The sequence below is a fragment of the Podarcis raffonei genome, chromosome 6 (genome assembly GCF_027172205.1).
Source record: "Podarcis raffonei isolate rPodRaf1 chromosome 6, rPodRaf1.pri, whole genome shotgun sequence".
Classification (NCBI taxonomy): Eukaryota; Metazoa; Chordata; class Lepidosauria; order Squamata; family Lacertidae; genus Podarcis; species Podarcis raffonei.
This window is the reverse complement of record NC_070607.1, coordinates 76704377-76724682: the sequence shown is the minus strand read 5'-3', so window position 1 is coordinate 76724682 and position 20306 is coordinate 76704377. Positions and strand designations below refer to the sequence as shown.

The 20306-nt window shown below is 44.4% G+C and overlaps 1 protein-coding gene and 1 pseudogene across 4 annotated transcripts in view; both read right to left on the bottom strand.

Moving 5' to 3' along the window:
- SRC (SRC proto-oncogene, non-receptor tyrosine kinase) overlaps positions 1-20306 on the bottom strand; it is an 87616-nt gene that overhangs the window by 46950 nt on the left and 20360 nt on the right. The gene's annotated exons all lie outside the window — the stretch shown is intronic.
- Positions 16036-19922, bottom strand: LOC128416378 (ADP-ribosylation factor-like protein 14; annotated as a pseudogene).

Genomic DNA, 20306 nt, shown 5'->3' with positions numbered 1-20306 from the left:
CCGTCACAGGGATTCAAACCGCTGACCTTCTGATTGGCAAGCCCTAGGCTCTGTGGTTTAACCCACAGCGCCACCCACGTCCCTCCTATTTTAAATGGAAGTCTGTACCGCGGTGGTACCTATTTATCAAATGCTACCAAACGCCACTAAAAAAACCCATGACATGATAATATGCTTCCTCCCATGCGGAAAGCTGAGCTAGCGCATTGCCTGCAATAAGGCTGGAAGATCACCTTCCTGCAATTTGTACATCTTACCACAATTTCCTGCCCTGGCCTTCCCATGGGATACAAACCAAGAGAGCTGGCGAGAGGAGCAAAAAGCCAGCCCAGTCACTTAGCACCTCCCTTGATGCAGACAGACCACATCAATGGCTGCAGCCCAAGGACACCCAGCTGCAGTGAAGTGTTCATTCAGTTCTGTCTGGGAGACGCTCTTGATTGACTGTCGTCTGCTGCTCGCACATAAGAGAATGCTTGTTGTGCCCGAATATCTCAAGGCTAGATCGATATCAATGCAGTTTTAACAGTATGAGTTTATTTTTATTTTTTAAGCACACACATACACCATGGAAGGGAGGAAGGGAAATAAAGCTAGCCTTTCATCTGTGTTTCACAATGGGAGACAGTGGTGGAAGGAGGAAGATACAAAAAAGGGGGGGACCACACCAAAAATTTGAGTTATTTGCACAAAGTCTTTAAGGAAATAAAGTCTACAAGGAAGATTAATCAGTGGTCAGGAAGTCTGGCTCGTAACATAGCATAATTATCTTCAGGGTGCTCTGAATTTTATAACATAATCCTCTGCCCCACGAAAACAATAAGGAACCCAAATGTATTTTTAAATGTGTGAAAGCCAAAATTCAGCGCCGCCCCCACCTCTCGTGCCCCGTTCTACAGCATTTTTGTGGCGGCGCTCAGTGTGACTGCACAGGTCATGCTACCCTAAAACGGCCTGTGCCCCTCCTCCCATATGTGCCCCATGACCTCTGCAAATCTGGAGGGAACCCCAGTACAGATTTAGGGGACACACAAGGGGAGGAGGGCGATAGTCCCTTTGCACTAGTGATAATCCTTGCACTGACAGGACCCTGACTTAGTGCTGCATTGAATACAATCCATAGTCCATAATAGTGCTTTTAATGTGTGAATGTGCCTAACTGGGGCCTATTTTGTGATATTTGCAGGCCAATCTTTCAATTCTGCCTGTAGACAGACAGCCAACCTTGTCATCCCATAGAAGCAAGCACCATGATATACCTCTGTCAGAAAGTTTAAGATCATGGATGGCATTTGTTCAAGCACACGCAAGCGTATTTGCATCCCCGTCCAAATCTCAGCAGCTCAATTTGAAGTGAGACCTTGCAGGTCAAAGATTACAGAGAGAAAGAATGGATGATTTAAAACAAATATCAGAGCATTGACTCCCTTACCACAGAGAGGAAAAAGAGAAAAAAAGCAAAGGAAAAGGCTTTTTTACTAGGAAAAAGACAGCAGACAGCCTTTGAAAAGAGCAAATCAACTTAGTCTGGCCAGGAAAGCCTTGAAGAAACAAACATCTTGAGGCCTGTCTCTACGATTAGATGGCAAACAGGAGTTTTGGATGTTACTGTACAAACCACCCATGGTCATCCTGGGGTATTAGAGAAACAATCCTGCTGTCACTACCGGTTTTATTTTTTCTTGGTGAGCAAGACGTGAGCTACTTGCTAAGACAGGAAACATTCCTTGCAAAGATATCTGTAAACAGTCACACACACACACACACACACACACACACACACACACACACACACACACCGGTTTAAGAACAGCCCTGTTTACGAACGATTCGGGTTACGAACATCCGCAAAACCAGACGTTTACCTCAGTCTACGAACTTTACCTCAGTCTAAGGATGGAAACCGAATGGTGGAAGGGCACCAGCGGTGGGCGGCCTCATTAGGGAAAGCACGCCTCAATTTAAGAATGGTTTTGGTTTAAGAATGGACTTCCGGAACGGATTAAATTTGTAATCTGAGGTACCACTGTGTATATAAAAATAAAATAAAAAAATAGGCCAGGACAGGCCTATGAAGATAGGAGCAGAAGAAGGTAGAGCTGAAGCCGGTCTCTCCTCTAGAAAATATCAATATTGGGCATTCTATAACCATGGCACTCTCAGACACCTCCTTTGGTCAGCCCTATGTCTCCCACAGAAGCCAGCCAAATGGCCTTGGAAAACTGAACAGCAGGGCGTGAGGTACACTGCTTTTGAACATGGAGGTTTTGATTCAGCTATCCCAGCTGACAGGAAGAGTTTCCGTACAGGCAGAGGTCCCAGTGGGTACAGCTCAGGGAAGAAGTGGATGGAGCAGCTTTGTGGGGAGAGTGGGACTTTCCAAAAGCAGCAAATTTCCCCACCTCTGCCCTCGGAAACTCAGCGTTCCCTATTTTAACCCACAAGTCAACTCCATGTTGGTGACATAACCTTCAGTGATCGAAAAATACCTGATCCTCATCTCCGCCGCCAGCCTCACCTGCTTTCTAATCCGGCACTGTCTAGACATGTTACTTCCTTCTTCAATTCCATGCTGTCATCAACAGCTGTGTGCGTATGTATATGCTTGGAGTTTGTGTTTTTCCTTCATTAAGGGTTTGTGCCACAGAAAGCTGCTTCTCTTTAATTATCTTTAGCACCCTACTGACCCATTCCTGACCCCCTACGCAGAGCAGCAGCTTAAGTTTTGGGAAGAACCAATTACATTAAAAAAATAAATAACCTGCTAGCGACAATGGCTGTCAAGCTCCACATTCCAGCTCCCTGGTTCCCCACTGTGTGGGCATGAACACCAGTCCCCACACTTCTGAGCCACAGTAAAAAACAGATACCACATTTTCTGCCTGCAGAAACTGCTGCACACAAGGCAATAGCTTGGAGTGCTTTGATAATAATAATAATAATAATAATTTATTATTTATACCCCGCCCATCTGGCTGGGCCTCCCCAGCCACTCTGGGCGGCTTCCATAAAAACCAAAAATACAGTAAAATATCACACGTTAAAAACTTCCCTGAACAGGGCTGCCTTAAGATGTCTTCTGAATGTCAGGTAGTTGTTTATCTCTTTGACATCTGCTGGAAGGGCGTTCCACAGGGCGGGCGCCACTACCGAGAAGGCCCTCTGCCTGCCCAGATGCGACACCAGAGGAAGTGAGGAGATGGGGCAGGTGGCAGAAGGGAAGGAATAAGGGAAGAACCCTTCCTTTCAGAGGAACTGCTTATATATTAACTTTCATTTGTGCCCTTCAGATAAATCACTGAAACACAGTGAAACTGCCTAACACCAAGGGCCTTTCCTGACTGTCACTCTTTTCAAGTGGGATTCAAACATAGGCTTGCCATATTTCACAAAGTGAAAATCCGGACACAAAAGTTGTTGAGTTTTGCTTTGAGGTGGGGTGGGCAAAGTTGCTGAGCTTTTTCTGTGAAATCTTGAGCTATTTTTAAGGAAATTCTCCCCCAAAATCAACACTTCCGACGTGGGTTGCCATACACTCGGGTTTCCCCGGACTTTTACCAATCTTCGGAAATTCTTCCCAGATGCTACTTCCAATGGACAAATCCCAGATATGTCTGGGAAATCCCATACATATGGCAGACCTATTCAAACACCAGCAAATTCAGGCTGCACAATTGTAAATGGTAGGGTGGTCCTGCGCAGAAAACCACGTTTTCCAAAGATCGTGGTGTAGTTGTTTTTTTGTAATAAGGAAAGTGTTAGGGAAATGCAATGGATAGTGTGGGAGAACAGTAGCTTTGATGCAACTGTCGTCTAACCTCCCCACAAACAAAGCAAAAGGAATGCTCATTAAAGTGCCAACATTGCCTACAAACAAATCAGGATGAATAATAGACAAGTTGTCTGGAAGCGCTCCCAAGTCAAACTAATTGCCTACCTAGCACAGATATTCACTGCATACACACAGTACATTTAAAGTCCACTGGTTCCCCAAAATAATTACAGGAAATGTAGTTTGTTAATGGTGCTGGAAACTATAGCTGCACAAGGGTAAACTACAGCTCTCAGTTGTCTTTGGGGAAAGTAATTTGCTTCAAAGCCATTGCCTACTCTGACTGAAAGCAGTTCTCCAAGGTCTCAGGCAGAAAGGTTTTGCCAGAATGTTCTTTTTTACTGAAGATGGCAGGGTTTGACCCCAATATCCTCTACAATCAAAGCTTGTGTCCTCCAACTGGATTGCAGTCCCAAGGAGCACATTTTTTTAAAAGGGAGGTGCATTCATTGCTGTGCTCAGGAATCAGTGACCAAAAGCTAGGGGAACGGACAATATTTCTATCAGCTGAGCTGTGGGAATCATGCACAGGTTGGCGTCTCTCAGACCACCTTGCACATGACAAGAAGCATTTACCAATAGACTCAGGGCTTCCAAGCACACAAAGAAGGCATGCACTGAGCCACATGGAAGATTCATGTGCAAGGAACAAATATTTCCTGGAATCAAGAACCACAAAAGCATACATTTTGCTTAAGACAGCACATCAGGGAGAAGGTCAACTTTTGGTGTTCAGGGAGTTGTTTTGTTTTTCCCTGTGCACAAGGGAGCGGTTCAAGACGTGAGCTTTCTACCTGCTCTTTGAAGTGGTACAAGTCAAAAGAAACTGCAGCATGCTGATCTGTGTCTGAACCTGCTCTTGGGATTGCTGCATTTTTCAGTTGAAGAGGAATCAAGCAAATTTTAAGAAATTGCTTCTTGACTGACAATGATGCGGAAAATTCTGTGCCAGCTTACATACCAGGCAGGATGTAAGCTTGTGAAGCAGCGTTTCCCCCCTTTTCTTGACACATTTCTGAAGCTGGAAAACAAGGACTATGTATTGGGGAAAACATTTTGGTTTAAGGTAGAAAGGCTCAGTCCCAACCGCCTAAAATGGACACGACACAGAGTTATAAATGTTTGCATTCTCTGGGCAGAGTGGAATTTGTAGGAACCGGAAAATAAGGAAACGTGAACTGCAGCTGCAATAAAAATTTGAGGAGCATTAATATCCCCTACCACATACAAGCACTTAGGCAAGAAGAATCCTTCAGAACACCTGCATTTTTGAAAGTCACCGGTGACACAAGGTATCAAATCTACTCGGTTTATTTATATAAATGCAAAATAAGAACTTTCACTGGATAGTGGACAAGCTCCCTCTCTTTGAAACACTTCGTGGGTACAATTTGCCAGTTTCCTACATTCTACATTTTCCAGTCGTGTAGTTTTGGTCTTGTGACACAAGTTTTTACCACCCTTCTTCTTTTCTGGGCTGTCTGCCAAACAAGAGGCCTATATTTCCAATGTGGCAAGACAGCTGCCTGTATTACCAAACAACCTGCCCTCAAATTATGGCCTCTGACTTTTATACTATGATTAGGTGGCCATAGAGCTTGGACCTAACAAGCCTCTCTGGACTGGTGGTGTTTGCACATAATGCTAAAACCATGGTGTTACGAGGACTAACCGCAAGAAGCCTTGGGGCTCATGTACACCCTGCTTTTCCTTCCTCCTGCCAAATCTACTCCGGAAAGTTGGGGGGAACCTTCTGAACAGATTTAGGGTGCATGGAGGGTGAGGAGAACGTTGCATTGCAGAAGCAGAAATCCTTGCGCTAACGGAACATTCACAGAGTGAAAAATTGGATGTAACCCAAAGTTCCAAATCTGAGTGTGCCAACACAGAAGATCTTCTTCCTTCCCTCCACTCCTGCAGCAGATTCACAGCAATGAGGTGAGGTACTCACGTACCCAAGTTAGTTGGTAACATGTAACTCAATGCCAAATATTCATGTGTAACTTACATGCATGTGAGGCATGATGCATCCCTTCCACACTTACTCAGAGAGTTAACTTCTAGAGAACAAGGGACAGGAAGGCAGGTGGGACCAATCCACAGTTAGGCATCAGGACAGCCAAAAATGTCACAAAAAATTGAGACAGATCTGGGGGACTGCTGGGTTTTTATATTTTCAGAAATGGCAGAACAGCCATTGTATGCTTCTTTGTTCCATCCAGCCTAAAGACGATGTGTGTCCCATCTAGCCTGATGGAAAGTTCTGAAGAAAGTTAGCTCCTTATTTTGTCTTGTTTTTGTTAGTTATCATAGAAAGGTATTGCCCAACTATGGATTTGGGGGGATTTCCTTCTGGAGCAACACATTTTGCTTTCTCAGAGAGGAAAGAAACTCCACAGCAGTTTTACCAAGTCACACTTCTGAAAACTGTGTTGCAAGAAAAAGAAAACAGTAACCTAACAGGTTTCCTTAAAAAAAAAATGTAGAAGGAAAAGCAGGCACAAAATAGGTAACAGATTATTAGGATTATACCTTGCTAATAGGGAACACTCAGCAGCTGCGTAATTTCAGTGGAGGAAAGAGGGAGAGGAAGAGGAACAGCAGTCTGTAACTGCCCTGATGGAGGTACAAAAAGATGGTTTGAGCACATTAAAGGGGGTAACTGATCTTTCGCGAGCCATCTTGTGTATGAGCTCTGGAAGACAATCAAGTCACCTGACAGCACACTGGCCTTATTCCGACTCTTTGGTGCTGCTCAGATTCACTCCCCTTGATACAGGGTGTCTCCAATTCAATGATTAAAGCCCCCTTTTATATCCTCCACTCCCCTTTCATTTTAGTCTGAAGCAGAGCTTTGTCAGTAGAATGTGCTTCAAACCCATGGGGAGGGGGGAGAGAAAAACTCCCTTCATAGCTGCACTTGGGGGCCCTCACTCATGCAAAGCCAAGAATTCCTGCTGTGAGAAATCAAAGCAGCTCCTGTAGCTAAAGAACAGAACAATGCAGCTTTCTTGGCCCCTGTTTACTGCCAGAGCTGAAGAGAAGAGGCAACTATAGCCTTCCGATCTTCTTCCGCATTCCCTCCTCCCCTGAGCACACATACTTTGATCTCCAAGCCAGAAAAAAAGGGTCCGCAAGCTATATTAATTGGAAAGGTTTTTTTTTTAAAAGATATTCCACTTTAGAGAAAAACTTCCCCCATTTCTCCCATAACTTACAACGATCCCCAGATAGAGCAGGATTCCCTGTCTATCACACAGTGGCTTTGTTCCCTGCGCCAAGTAGACTTCAATAAATTCCCAAGTGTTGAGCTAGTCTAGTGAATGGCAGGCACCTGTGTGTGGATTGTGCCTTTACCAAGCCTTGGAAAATATTTCAGGGAAACGTTAGCTGAATCCAGTGTGTTCAAGCACACCATTTCAACCATCAGTTCAACCATCAAAAATCCAAAGTAGTCATTTTTAATCAATATATCATATCAGGAACCTCCCCCCCCCCAAAAAAAAATGATTAATTTTGTTTGGTGACCTGATTCTGAATCTCAAGTAGTTAGGAAATTCCTGAGACTACAAAGGGATTAAAAAAAAATACTTCAAGAGTTTTTAAAAATGATCTATTATTCAATTAAATCTAGCATCATTAACAACAATAACAGATCCTTGCTAGGTCAGGCCACATATCCATCTAGAACAGGGGTAGGCAACCTAAGGCCCGGGGGCCGGATGTGGCCCAATCACCTTCTCAATCTGGCCTGCAGACAGTCCGGGAATCAGCATGCTTTTACATGAGTAGAATGTGTGCTTTTATTTAAAATGCATCTCTGGATTATTTGTGGGGCATAGGAATTCATTCATCCCCCCCCCCCCAAAAAATATAGTCCGGCCCACCACACGGTCTGAGGGACGGTGGACCAGCCCCCAGCTGAAAAAGGCTGCTGACCCCTGATCTAGAGTAACCACTTGCTCATCACCAAATAAAGGAAAGGGTGGAAGTAAACATAAAATTTAATATGCTGATTTATATGTACATCTGAATTCTGTAGTTTAAAATAAAAAAAATTCTCCACAGCACGGTTCGAAATTAGCAGGACACCAGGCGCATTTTGCGCCTAAAGATTCTCCATTTGCGAACACCTCAAGAAGTCTAGGTGCCATTTTTTTGTGGCTGGATGACTCCCAAGGATTACTGAAATGTATGTGCTTTGAAGCCTCAAAGTATATATTAAGGATAGACAATATGTTAGGAGTTTAACAATAAAGGATAGAGTGTTTTAAAAACTGAAGTATGGCAGTAATATTTTTTATCGTGAACACCAAATTAAACATGCATTAACAATTTCTGTTAAAATGTGATATTAACCATGTGTCACATGTGAATTGTGTATTATTATTATTATCAAAATAATAAATAAAAAGTGTTGCTGACTGCTCCTCAATAGTGACTAGACATTCTATTTTGGCACCCACAACCCAGGTCCCAGGAGCCATTTGGCTCCTAGCTTTTCTAACTCAGTTTCTAACACTGCTCCACAGCATACATTCATTTTATGCAGATCTTCTGTCTCTCCCCTTACTCCCCATTTTTTCCCCTGGCCTAAAAAGCCCTGAACCTCGTAACCTTTCCACATAAGGGAGTTGTTCGACCCCTTGAACATTTTGCCCAGAAACACACCACAATTTTTAGAAATGAACTTCTGCGCCTGGTTAAGAAAAGCCTACAGCGCTTAAAAAACAACAACTTGCCAATTTAATAAAAGAAATATGAAAGCTATTTGGGGTCAAATGGAGAACTTCATTGTCTTAAAAGAGAAAAGGATCCTTCTGTTCCTGAAAGCTGCTATATTAGCACCAACCATTTCCTCAAATAAAATGCAAAGTTCGCTTTCTGCCGCTGTACTTTGGGAGCACCTCTGCAAGGAAGGTTGATTGGGTCCACATACACACAAAGTAAGCTGACTAAGTAAGCAGAATCTTAGTAATGATGAGCAGATTGCTCCTGTATTCTGTGCTCTGAGTTCATGTTTATTCCAAAAGCCCTTCTACCATCCACTGACTCACAGGCTATTGGGAGAAGATCTACTTTTTAGGGCATGAACACAAAGCTCTAACCCCTTTGATTGCTGGTTAGCCTCAAGGGAGGAAAGAAACAAAAAACAGACCATGGATTCAGAGATGATGGCTGGAAAGTCAAGCAGATCCACGGATGAGGCGACACAGAAGAATAAATTGTGCGTGATACCGTTAAAAAAAAAAATTTAAAAATCCTGAACTAACAGCTAAGAACAGTAGCCACTAACCACACATTCACATGTTGCAAATCTAGTACAAAAACCAAATAATTTCTCCCCCAGGACACAAAGCCCTCCCTTTCTGATCCACAACACTAAACACAACAGGCTCCTACTCCCAGTCCCCTTTATTTGGTGTTCTGGTTATGGAATTCCTTTCCTTTCCCAAATTTGTCTGGCACCATCATCATCATTTTTTGTATGCCAATTTCAGTTTCTCTTGTTTGCTAGGGCTTTTAGAAGCAATTATGGTTTACTGCCTGCAGTTGCTCCCTTTTCCCTGGCTGAATTGGTTTTTGTATGGTGTTTTAATTATTACTGTTGGGAGTTTTATATTCCTTTTATTGGTTTGTAAAGCTGCCTTGAGGGTTGGCTCTTTTCTTGTGTGTGTTTTTGTGTGTGTGTGTGTGTGTGTGTTTAATAGAGGAAAGGTGGGGTAGGCAGGATTTAAATAAATGAAATGCCTATGGCAAGGGCGCTGAAACCCTCTTTTACCACAAATTACGTCAAAATGGCACATAAGCCAAGGACAGAAGATATAATATTGATTTATCAAAATATTTATAAATCTGAGAGCAGCATTGCCACATGGGTAACCTTCCAGGGGTCACTTTCCAGCGAGGGGCAGAGGCAAAAGAAACAGATATGATTCTTATCTTTGTACAGTAGTCTACATTTTAGCCATTCAAAGGTCCGGTTTGTACCCACTCACCCACCCCTCTTCATCCAGGCAAGCAGATTGGTGTTATCAAGGATACATTCCAAAAGCACTCAAGGAGGCTGTGAAGCAGAGCCAGCAAACACACGTTTCCAGATGCATTGTAATTTCTAAGAGTGTGTTTTGACAAAACTTGGCAGATCTCAGGGAGCAGAGGTGCTTTCAGTTGCGGCTGGCTCAAGACCTTTTACAGTCTGAAACGGAACAGGGAGAAAAGCAAAAGGGAACCTTCCCCCTAGTCGAACAACGTACCACTCAAGGCCAGTCAAATTATTTTGGCACCTGGTGCAGAAAATAACACAAACACTCCTCCCTGGCAGTAAAAACAACAACCAATAATATTAAAAGGTAACACTTGGCTGCATGAGGTGCCTGCCTCACCCTGTCTTAATGGTAGGGCCGGGCCAGCATCTAGTCTTCTTTAAAGAAAATAACGGAACACAAGAAGCTGCCTTATGCAGTTTCAGGCCATTGGTCCATCTAGCACAGTACTGTTTGCACTGACTGGCAGCAGTTCTCAAGGGTTTCAAACTAGAGTCTTTCAGAGCTCTACCTGGAGACTGAACAACTGAACCATGGTCATAGCTGTCAACTTAAAGATTTGAATATAAGGGACCAGCAGCCTCAAAAATAAGGGATCAGCAGCCAAAATAAGGGATTTTAGTCAGCCAGCAGCCACGCGAAGCCTCAAGCGGTGGTTCCCACAGCGCAGCAACCCGGCAAAGGGGACACAGCAAGGAAAACCACCGTCACCTCTCCGCTGGGAAGCTCTGAGCAAAGGCGAGTCCCCAGGCAACGCGGCTGATTTGATCGGCACAAAGCATGCAAGCTCCACCCCCCAGTCGTTCTTAGACTCCTTATTGGGTGAGCAACGCAGCCAAGCAAGACAGTTGGAGCTTCCCTCCTCCCTGGCTGGCAGGGAGGGAGGGAGAGGAGCTGCTTCCTTTGAAACCTGGGAAATTTAAGGGACATCATCAGTAAGGGACAGCAGTGGGACACGGCACTGGGATAAGGGACTTTCCGGCCAAATAAGAGATGGTTGACAGCTATGACCATTGTCCTTCTGTGGAGAAGTAGCAGGGCATAAGAGGGAGGAAGGTAAAATTTGATGTGGAGTTTCTAGAGCAGACATTCATACCTCAGGTCCATAGTGTTTGATTTCAGCAAGGAAATATTCTCACACAACACAGCAAAGGTGTGTCATAAAATGAGTATTTTAGCCTATTGATCAATTCAGAACTATCCCTGGAAAAAATCAGAGAGGCACCTAAATGTCACCCCCTCGTACTTTGTAAGGGGGCATGTAATTGGGGAGGTAAATCAGGACCCATTTGTCTGAGACATAAAGGTGGGGTTAAGGTTTTGACACAGATAAAAGAGGGGAAACACTGCAATGGCCAGATGCAGGCCATGATGGTAGGATCCTGTCCTTCTGGTAGTAGAAAAATTGGGAATCCGATGCTGGATCTGAAGTAATCAAACCAGGAGGCTTGTGCAGATGTTCTCAAAGCACAAATAGTCAACATGTGAGGCGGCGGGGAGATCATGTCAATCCCAATCTCTACCACTTGATGACACCTTGGACACAGAACCTTGTATTTGTAAGCATGAAATGTACCTTGCACAAAAGCACACACTCATGTGCCAACGCAACATTGTCTGAGAGAGCCACACTTTCCTCATTCTTTGTTTGCCTCAGGCAAACCTTTTAAGTAGTTTCATTAAATGAGGTTCAATGGAAAAGCAGAGCGGTACTGGGTCATTTTTGCTTTAATATTTCAGACTTTGCACTTCATCCCAGGGAACTCTGGGCAGGGTCCTCCTTAAGGGAGCGACTATAACTGACTTGTTATGCGCTGGGATAGCTCAGTAGAGCCTGAGACTCTTAATCTCAGGGTTGTGGGTTTGAGCCGCACAATGGGCAAAAGATTCTTGAATTGCAGGGGGTTCAACTAGATGATGCTCAGGATCCCTTCCAACACTACAGTTCTATTATTTGCTTGCAGAAGGTTTCAGAATCAATCCTTGGTCTCTCCAGTTAAAAGGATTAGATGTGAATGGTCTCTGGCTGTGACGCTGGAGAGCTGTTGTCATTCAGAGCAAACAGGCAACAGTGGTGGGCTAGACTGACAGGTATTCTGACCTGATACAAGGCAGCTTCCTATGTGCAAGAGCACAGGAGGTTACCTGGGACAGCTCCAGGCTATAAAGCTAAAGCACACCCAACACACATTTACTGTAAACCACATGACTTCCCCCAATGAATCCTGGGAACTATAGCTTCCTTCTCACAGACCTATTGTTTCCAGCACCTTTAACAAATTGCAGTTCCCAGGATTCTTGGGGGGTGGGGGGTGCCACGTGCTTTAAATGTGCATTGAATGGTGCCGAACTGCCCTATTAAATTCTGAAGAAATGCTCAAGCACCCTGAGAATGAGGCAATAAAACTGAAGCCTCTTTCTTAGAGGAGGAAAGCTTTCAAGAAAACAGAGGACAAATTTTGGCAGCGTTCAAGCCCAGTTCAAGGGTGCTGCTGGCTTGGTAGATCCATTGCTTGATGGATAGATAAGAAGGCATAACCTGTTTGTAGAATTTGCTACCATAAGATGTGACGATAGCTTAGACGGCTTTGAGAAAGATGAATGGAACAAATTCATGGAGAACGTCTAGTAATTGCCACTAGACAGCATCTTAAAAAGCAGAGACATCACCTTGCCAACAAAGGTCCATATTGTTAAAGCTATGGTTTTCCCAGTAGTGATGTATGAAGTGAGAGCTGGACCATAAAGAAGGCTGATCGCCGAAGAATTGATGCTTTTGAATTATGGTGCTGGAGGAGACTCTTGAGAGTCCCATGGACTGCAAGAAGATCAAACCTCTCCATTCTGAAGGAAATCAGCCCTGAGTGCTCACTGGAAGGACAGATCCTGAAGCTGAGGCTCCAATACTTTGGCCACCTCATGAGTAGAGAAGACTCCCTGGAAAAGACCCTGATGTTGGGAAAGTTTGAGGGCACAAGGAGAAGGGGACAACAGAGGACGAGATGGTTGGACAGTGTTCTCGAAGCTACCAGCATGAGTTTGACCAAACTGCGGGAGGCAGTGGAAGACAGGAGTGCCTGGCATGCTTTGGTCCATGGGGTCACGAAGAGTCGGACACGACTAAATGACTAAACAACAACAACAACAACAAGAAGGCTAGATTCAAAAGATTCCAGCATTCACAGACTGGCTTCTTGTGAGGCAGCCAACACACTTTGCCACTTGGTAGGGCCTGGCTAACACAGGATGCCTCAGAATATCACTTGCTAGAGACAAACAACCAAGGAGGAGAGATTGTTGCCTTCACGTTCTGTTTGTGTGCTTCCCAGAGGCATTTGGCTGAGGAGCGAATAAATATATAAAGGGTGCAGAAATTATGATAAGAAAACACAGTCTACATATGCTTATAGGAGAGAAATGTTTAATTGGACTTGGGTTTTGTTTTTCTAGTGCAACACCATGTAAGAGAGAATAGAGATGCCAACATTCTGCTAGCTTTCCATGCACGCCTGAGGACCAGCTGTTCACTTCAAGACCATGTGGCAATCAGATTAGGGTGCAGCCGACACACAAACACACACAAACTCATTACAGATTGTCATAAGAAACTGATTTTCATAATCATCCAATATGTCAATCTGCTGTGTTCTGTACTACTAACCTTCAGCTTTTTTGTATATTTTAGCACGAGTAAGCATTTTATTAAATTTAGCACCCACAAAAGATCAGCGCAGAAAAAGATTTCTGGTTCCTAAGCAGAGTTGCCACCCAGCAGCCTCAAAATCGTCTCACCAAGTATGTCTCTTTATGTATGAATGAACACACATTTGAATCCACAGACAACCAAATAAAAAGAAACTCAGCCAGCTGGCAACAGTTCTAGGCAATGGCCAGTTTAAAATTTGCATTTTTAAAAATATTGAAATACATCCATTATTATTTCTGTTACCCTATATAAAAGATACTACATAATTAACCAGTTTTAAATATTTTCCTTTTTTTATTTTAGCAGCTGCTCAGAAGCTACATGCTAAATATTGGAAGCAACTAAAAATACCAAAGATGAATGGATGGGAGTGGATTAATAAAATATGGGAGCAAGCTGTAATGGCTAAATTGGCAAACCATATAAGGCTGAGGAAAATGCACCAAACATTAGATATATTTATAAATAAGTCAAAACCATGCATAGGATTTAGTACCCAGAATGCTTTATTTCCAAGAAGGCAATATTGCTTTGATTTAATATGAGAAAACACAACGGTGATAAGGTACAACCTGGATTAATTAGAAATATGACGATTTCTAATAAATGCCCTAAGGCACATTTATTGTGGAATATAGAACTTTATGTATTTGTGCCTAGTTTCTGAAATTTTGTTTTGTTTTAGAAGTCATATATGGCTTTGCAAGTATTTAAAAATAAATAAATTTAAGAGATTACCCTGTCTATAAGCAATGGACATTCTGAAGTATCTCAAGAAGCAAGGACCGTCCTACATGCCACCCATTCTGCCCTGGATTCCCCACTTTGGATTCCACCCTCATCAATAAGCTGTAATGACAGCCGATCGGCAAGCCCAAGAGTCTCCATGATTTAGACCACAGCGCCACCCGCATCCCTTTTACCTTTTAATGACAGCTCTTTGTTAACAGAAACAAGTACTTAATGATGGTTTAATGTAGAACCCACACAGACAAAGAGGGCTTACTGACCATGCTTCAGATCGCTGTTTTAATTTAAAGAAAGGACAGAGGGCAAATGGTAAGATTAACCCTTGTGGGCAAAATCCTAGTTGAATGCAAATATTATCTTTCTGACAGCACCAACTTAACAGGGCGACTCCCTTCCTGAGGATTCCTGCTGGATGGTTTAATGCCCCCCCCCCTTGGCAATACCCTTATTGGGTTAATCCTTAGGATGCTCTGACCCACTCCCCCCCACCCCCCTTTAAAAGGAAAGGGATTAATCCATTTCGTGACATCTCCTGTAAAAAGTGACTGGAAACAAACGCTGAAATACAACAGCTTGCATAGAATGTCAGCGGGGCGAAGGATGGAGGGGGGTGTGGGTGTGTGGACTCCAGCACTTGCAAACAATGGCACACCCACCTTTGTTACTCCAGCTGGAGAGAGATGCATGAAAAATGGCAACAGTGATGAGAAAGGATGTGGTGGTCTTCTAGGACAGAGAACCTGTCCAGGGATCGAGAGAAAGATAGAAAGAGAAAGAGAAAGGGGGGGAGAGATCTATAGGCTTAACTCTCCCCTCACAGATAAAAGATGGATGCATGAACCTCATCCTCACACAGTTCCTTCATCCTTAAAAAGCAACAGCAGGCTTTTCCTTAGGGTGAGAGGCAGAAAATGAAGAGGACCACCAGGCACTCCCCTGCTCCACTGAATCCATTTGTTCTCCACCAGCAATCCTTCATAACAAGAGCCCCACCTTGATTCTCTCTTCATCTCTCCTTCTCTTCCCTACACATTAGTCACACCGCAGGGTAAGACCACAGGAAGTCAGGCCTGATTCTGACACAGAGGAGGCTGTCTGCAGCCTATTCGTCACAGCTTGGTCACGGAGAAAAACAAACACACGCGACGACACAGCTCTACCTGAATCTTGCCACCGTTATCCATAGCTTTGAACTTTCAGATTTGAAAATAAGGGATCAGCAGCCTCAAAAATAAGGGATCATCAGCCTCACTAGTCCCGGGGACAGTCTACGGGATATCTAACAATCTGGGATAGCAGCAGGAAGCAGCGGAAAACGGTGCTGGAATAAGGGAATTTCCCGCAAAAAAAGGGAAGGTTGACAGCTATGCAGTTATCACCAGTCGGCACTCTGGTACACAGACAAGCACTACCTTCAACACTGGCGGGTGAACACAGCCATTGCGACGAGTAGCATGGCCGGCCTACCCATGAGGCAAGGTGAGGAGAACGCCTCAGGCGGCAGAATCCAGAGGGGCAGCCGATCCAGCCTCCAAGGAATGGACTGTCCACTGCTGCACATTCCTTGGAGGCCAAATCTGCCCCCTCCTCAGCAGGTTCTCCTCCCACCCTTGTTCTCAATGTAGATAATTGTTCCCCCCTCATAGATCCCTTTTAGTATATTTTCTTTTCATTGAAAGAAATTTAAACGGTTCGCAAAAGCTTGGACACAACAGTAATAAAACATTATAAAACCAAAGTGGCAAAACGCTGAGTTATTAAAGAAGATAAAGAAATCAGGTAGGCTATAGGTATAAAATGAGAGGGGAGGAAGGGGCCTTTCCAGTTCCCAAACAGAACAAGTGGGGATGTAGAAGGCAAAATGATAAACTTTCGTTTACATTGCAGGAGCACTCAAATAGCCAAGGATCCAGAGATGATATTGGTGGGGCTGATTATTCAGGTTTTGAAGTCCACGAATTTTCTTTTTTTGGTTATGTATTTTGGCTAACGATACGTTGAATAAAAAGCAAAAGCAGCAATGTCGGCCCATAAGAGACATTCCAAATTAGGCCAATGCCTTTATTGGTCCAAACTACATATCACAAAAGTCCTGTGAACTGTACACCGGATTCAGTGTCCAAGAAACAACAGCATGTGTGCCTTCTCCAAAATCCCATGGCAGCAGTTGGTAAACAGGAAAGTGTTCCGTATAGACCTTGTGCAGTTGAAGCAACCTTGGCAAGGGCATCTCAGCCAGAACAAGCAACCAAGAAGCAGGATCTTGTGTCCTCCGTGCAAGAATCCAAGAAATTGGGATGGACCACAAAGGTAACCTAGTCCAACTGCCTGCAGTGTAATCTTTTGCCCAATGTGGGGCTCAAACCCACAACCCTGAGAGTAAGAGTCTCATGCTCTACTACAGGGGCTGGCAAACTAAGGCCCGGGGGCCAGATGCGGCCCCCCAGGCTCGTAAATCTGGCCCATGGACCCTGCCGCCCGCTGGGTTAGTCCCCATGCACTGTGGATGCCTTGCCGCACAGGGACTGATTTCCATGACACTAGCACGGCTTCTGGGTGGGCGGTGATGCTGACGCCGCTGAGGTAAACCTGGCGTGGCCATGGACGGAGAGGTCAGTGGGCGGGTGGCAGGTCTTGGCCGCGCCATGGGCATTGTGAAGGGCGCGTCACGGGGCTTCAGCCAGAGCTTTGTGCGCCTGCTGCCACCATGCCTGGCTTGGTGCTGCTGGTGGTGGCGAGCTTGGCGGCCACGCTGGAGCAGCTGGAGGGCAAGCTGTGTGCCACCTGCCCAGCGCTCTGCGTGCACGGCCTGCCCGCTGACCCGGCCTCGGACAATGGGTCGCAGCGCGTGGTGCACACCGCCTGGGAGCTATATTTTCAAAATATATTCCGGCCCCCTGATGAAAAAGTTTGCTGACCCCTGCTCTACTATATCTTGATATGCCTCCCCAACTGACTTATGTGCCCTGGGCTTCGCAACGCAGCTTGACCATCTCGGCCAGCTTCCCCATTGCCTCGGAGATCCCTTCTCCGGTCAGGGCAGTCCTGCACATGCCACCGGTGGCCTTGCAGTTTCCTCTGTCACCTCCAGGGGGGCCACGCTCCGGGCAAATCTTGCTTGTTGGCCAGCAGCACCACGGGCACCTCTTGAAAGAGCTCATCACCCAGCAGGGCTTCCAGCTCGGACCTGGCCTCCTCAAAGCGAACGTAATCCACGCTGTCCACCACAAATACCAGCCCATCTGTGTTGGGCTGGTAATGCCTCCAGAACGGCCTGACCACACACATCCCACATGGTGAAAGAGATGTTGTTGATGGGCCTTATTGTTTCCACGTGGAAGCCAATGGTGGGAATAGTCATTATGGTTTCATTCAGTTTCAGCTTATAGAGGAGGGTTGTTTTGCCAGCTGCATCCAGGCCCAGCAGGAGAATACAAGCCTCCGTCCCATAGAAACGCTGCAAAGCACTCTGAATCCGGCTGAGTAAAAGTCCCATGGTGAAATGCTGTTCTACCTCCAACGCAGCCTCTGTCTAGCCCCGGGAAGAACTGCTTCCTGCATACATGTAGATAGCCAGGCATTGTTCCATTGGCTCAGCCCTAGGGGGGCGTGGTGTGGAACTGTCATTACTGGCTTGCTGGCAGCTGGCATGCTGGAAGTTTTGCAGACCGGCTCTCTGATGCAGGAAGTTTTGCTGGCTAAGAGGAGTGATTCAGCATTCTGACTGTACAAGTCATGGAGTGAGTTTTGCTGCTGCCTGAGATGCAAACAGTTTTTAATCCATATCAACAAATCTAGTTTGCTATGGTTATCTGTATTCACTGTGGAGCCTTTTGGCACTGTAATAATAATAGTTTTTCTTTTAATAATGTAAAAAACACCACTGGCAGTTTTTCAACATTTGAAAAGTGGAGTTTCTTAAGACCCACTAAGTTCTGGTTTGATTGCTTGGTATCTGCACATCTTTTAAGAAGACCGGCAAAATATAACAGATAAAAGCATTTAGAATACAGTCTTTTCATTTTATGTAGGATACAACCCATCCTGATCTGGTGACAAACAATGTAGCAAGACGAATAAATACAATTTAAAATAAATTGAAATTGTATTGTCAATTGCAGTTATATTGACTATTCATGTTTCTACTTAAGATTCAGTAGGACTTATTCCTTTGTTAGTATGTTTACAATTGCATCCTAAGATTATTTTTCTCTCTTTTTAAATAAAATATCTGTTTTTACTGATACTTCTCCTAAGACCTACCCAATACAATGTATCTTTTAAATAAAATATCTGTTTTTACTGATACTTCTCCAAAGACCTACCCAATACAAAGTATCTTTTCATAATACACCAGAATAAAAGAAATACTTTAAAAATGTAATCTAAAAAGGGACAGAGGCAAGAAAGAAAAAAAGAGAAAAGAAAATGAAAAAGGATTAAAAGACTCTGTCCTGCAGCTCAATATAGCATTTGCTCATCATTAACATCCAACTATCCTATTTTCTATAAGCCAATATTTTTTTTCAATCTTCAAATTCAGATATTAAAAGTTCCCTGACATGAAAAAGAGACCCCACGTGTTGCATACAGACTACAGAACAAGCCTGGCTTGGAAACTTTTATAGGAATCTCTCCTTGTCATGTGACCTTTTCTGTCCTTGCAGTATTCAATATGCTTGTGACCTGGGTAACCATGCTGTAGTTAACCTTCTGGGCCAGTATTCAGTAGGGGTACACAGAAGAAAATTCTTGCCCAATGTCTCTAAGGCTCAAGACCCACAATAGGTTCAAACCCTGATGGAACAATGAGGTGCTCACACCTTATTGCTACCAAGCTGTATGAGTCGCCTGTAATTTCAAAAAATTGGTTCCTAGAATTCCCCTGCTAAGAATGCTAGTCATCATAAGATATTTTCCTAGTGCTGCATTTATTTTCCTGGCTGCTGGAAATTCTTGCTAGATCGCTTTCAGAGTCATTTACACGAAATCTTAAAGACATCTTAGGTGTTACTGTTGAGCCCTCTAGACTTCATGTAATTGTGTTTCCCAGTAGGAAGCTTGCCATTTACAATTAGATCAAATGTCTAAGCAAACGCTAATTGGTCAATATCCAATCTGATATTATCAGGCCTTCCTGTGCTGCTCTCACAGTATCAGAAGAGATGGAACTGCCCTTTTATTTTGTCATTTTAAAGCTGTCAGTATCTGTGCTCAGTAATGATAGAGGGTAGGAAATCTTTCTTTTCCCCTGTCAAGGACCACATTGCTTGGAGATAATCTTTCAGAGGCCACATGCCATTGGTGGCCAGGGCAGAGCCAAATGTGAGTGGAGTTTGCAGCACTGCAGGATCGCACAGCAAACTCTCTTTCTTCTGTGACACCCTATTGCTGGAACACTTCCTCAGCTGTGTGCCACCCCCCAACATGTGCCACCATCAGGAGAATCTCAAGAAATGAAGCCAGGGCCATGTCACCCACAGAGTGCAGGTTCCCAACCACTGGGCTAGTTTGACACTCATAAAATCAAGAGATGTCTGGGTGAGAGCTCCCTAGAGCAGCAGTGGGAAACCCTTTTCCAGTTGGGGGGGGTCTTTTTCCTTCTGGGCAACCTTGCACAGGCAATATGCCAGCAGTGGATGGGGCCATAGTTGAAAGTAGGCAGAACAATAGACGTGAATTTTACCTTTGTACAGTAAGCTGGTTCCTTCCTTGTCTCCTCCATCATACAAACAAGGAAGCATTATCAGAACTCAAGGACACAGTCCAGCCAGGCCAAAAAAAATGAAAGAGAGTGCAGATCAGGGCAGGGGAAGGGTTTGGGTGACCTGGAAGAGAGTGCCATGGGTCAGATAGATACAGTGGTACCTCGGGATGCGAACGGGATCCGTTCCAGAGCCCCGTTTGCATCCTGAACAGAACGTAAGATGCGTTGGTGCGTCGCGTTTTGCCACTTCCACACATGCGTGTG